Here is a 2,921-nt window from a genome sequence, read left to right as displayed (position 1 = left end):
AAGGTTCTAAGTAAGAATTCTAAAATTATCATAAGTCGAAATAAAAAAAGCTGGTCCATCTTCTTGCTACTGTAATGAACCAAATATCCTTACAACTGGTCTTCTTCTAGGGAAGGAAAGAAGAACCCATGGGTTGGTATAAGGTTGCACATCATGGGATGCAGCAATCTGCAGGAAAAATGGCAGAGAAGAATCAGTCCATGCAGAGCTCTTCGTTGAGGGATCTGATCTGCAGGGTGAAGTTTGCCACCCGAGTAATAGTGACTGGTCCCTACAGCAGGAGTTGGAGGTGTTCGGTGCATCAGCCAAAGAAGAAGAAGAAGAAGAAGAAGAAGGTGGCCCTGGAGAGACCTCACCACCACTCAGGCCAGCACCTCTCCTTGCTGCACAAATTCTGGGCAGGAGTGGCAGGTGGGAAACCACATCAGCTTTCCTTTTCAAGCCCTCAAGCCACCTCCTCCCCTTCCCTGGGGGAATCACCACAACCTGCTCGGTGAGCAGTGCAGTGGGTGCAATCAGACCCCATGTCATCCAGGGACAGCCTGGATGCCCCCTCAGGGGCAAAGGAGATTTGCAGTCAGATAGATCCATGCCTGGTGAGCTATAGCCACTCCTTAGGGCTGCAAGACCACTTATGAGATGAAAAAGTCCATCTCATAAGAGGCACGGGCGTGCCTTTAGTGCCTCACCTTCCTTCCATGGGCAACACAAGCCAGGACCTCTGTAGCTGCTGGGGTGATGTGCTGATACAGCCATGGTGTGTGTGGGATTATGCAAATGCTCTCCTTTGCTGGGCTCGACCCACACACCCCAGGGCAGCAGAGATTTGCAGCTGCTTCTCCTGCAGTGAAGCCCCAATATGGATTGTGTCATTCCCACTCCTAAGCAAAGCTTGGGGTAGGTTTGGTGCCTCTTGTTATTTCCTCACCCTCCCACAGACGAAGACACACTGGAGCACTTTAATGAAACAGTTTGTCCTTATTAAGTTGAAAATAGAAATACACCTTTCCCCCGTTGGGGACATAACCGGAATGGCACAAGGCTGCGGAGTTTTATTATCTTGGTCTCGGCTTAAAATACCAAGAGGCGCTTCTTTAAGAAAGTTTAAGAGAAGTTCTATAAACCATGTCTATATATAATCCCTTTTGTAAGCATCTAGGAAACTGCAGGACGGAAAGGTTGCCTGCCAGACCTCAGAAAGCAAATACTAATTCAGCAGTCTAGTCACTCTGTCAAACATTTAGTGTATCAGGGTTGATTGTTCCCTGGTAGGTATAGCTCTGGTATATCCGCCAGGCCTTTTGTCATGTTAACTGCAACCGATCAATGGATTGAGGTCAGGACTTCTGATGTAGGTGCAAGCTTAGAGGGAAAAAAGTCTCAAAGATTCATTTTTTCTCGTCTGGTAGCACTCCGGTCACTTATTTTTTCTCAGTTAGCCTCTGCTGCTCTAAAGTGGATATTGATCAGTGCTTTAATGCAAACCTGTCAAATTAATTTTGCAGAGCTGGGATATGACTGGCCTAAAATTGCTTCTGCATCTGTTCTCTGCAGCAAGCCTATGAATTTTAATCATGACCAGAATGGGCTGTTGGCTTTTTTTGTTAGAAACTTGAATAGGAAAGGTTTAAACTGTAAATGCCATGAAATGATGCTGTTTTGTTCTTTTCAGAAACTCATGTGGCTGAGGTCAAAGAAATTATTATGTCTATGCATTCTTGTCAGATGCTTGGGGAGCTGTGCAGGGTTTTCTTCTTTTGCAAAGGAAAGCAAAGGTATGTAGTGAGCTTGTTAAACATTCCCAGGCCAATGAGGGAACAGCAGGCTTCGTGTCTCCTGCAATGCCAGATACATTAGTATTAATGTACAATTTCCTCTCCAGCCCCCACTCTATGATCTGATTATTCCTGATAACTTTATCTCACAGGATGGAGAGGGAGACAAACTGGAGGAACAGCATTTATTTCTTTAGTACAAACTAAAAATAAATAAATTCAGAGCATCCCGCACACTATTAAAGGGTGAGTGTGGCTGTCCCTGGAGTAGCAACCTTATGGACCAGGGGAAATGCAGATGGTTACAGAGGTTTTTCTTCATCATGCAAAACAGGATATTCTCCTGCTCTTCATCAATTGAGACAGAGTGTACAGGGCTCTGCTGTGATGTCAGCACCATGCAAAGTAAATAATGAATTTTAGGCTTTGCTCTGCACAGACAAGACTTGTTCATACAAAGAAAAGGTGTCAAGTTTAATCTGCTCTGGAAAACCTGCAATCAGGCAGGACACATCCCTCAAAATTCAAACAGTGACATTGGCCATAACAGCTTGATTGTGCACTGGCTCTTTTGTGAGATGATTTGAAAGCATTCAGAGTATTAATTATTAAGTGCTACTTGATCTCCAAGAGGTTTGAAGGCTTTTTGAAACTGGTTTTGGCGCTGGAAAAGCTGACACTTGAGGTGGGAGTTGGAGCAAAACCCACTTCCTGTGGTGCTGGAGCAGCCCAGGAGAGCTCCCAAGGGCAGGCCCTGGGTCTCAGTTGAAGGAATAACATCAGCTGGCTGATGTCTGAGACCTTACACCTCTCCAGCTATATCAGAAGACAATTTATAAGCACTGCCAGAAATGTCGGCCAACAGAAGGATCTATGCTTTTCCCTGGTGAAATAACTGGCAAAACCTGCAGAACTAGAGAAGAGGGGCTGGTCTGGGAAACTCCTGTCTTGGTCTCCTGCCCCATCCAACTGTTCCCTGGCATCCACCAGCGCTTGAAACCTTGTAACTGGTAGGGGTTTGCTGGTGGCTGAGCCCTCCATTGATTCAGTTCTCAGGAAGGATGCTTACATGGAGGCTATGAGCTGTTGGGGTCAATTCTTCTGCCATTCCTCCTGTCATGCCTTTACAGTTAGTTTAGGGAAATT

This window comes from Empidonax traillii, unplaced genomic scaffold, assembly GCF_003031625.1.
Source record: "Empidonax traillii isolate 1590-97213 ecotype Southwest subspecies unplaced genomic scaffold, ASM303162v1 scaffold10:size5872457, whole genome shotgun sequence".
NCBI classification, from domain to species: Eukaryota; Metazoa; Chordata; class Aves; order Passeriformes; family Tyrannidae; genus Empidonax; species Empidonax traillii.
The sequence above is the reverse complement of the archived record's forward strand: the minus strand, read 5'-3'. Positions refer to the sequence as shown.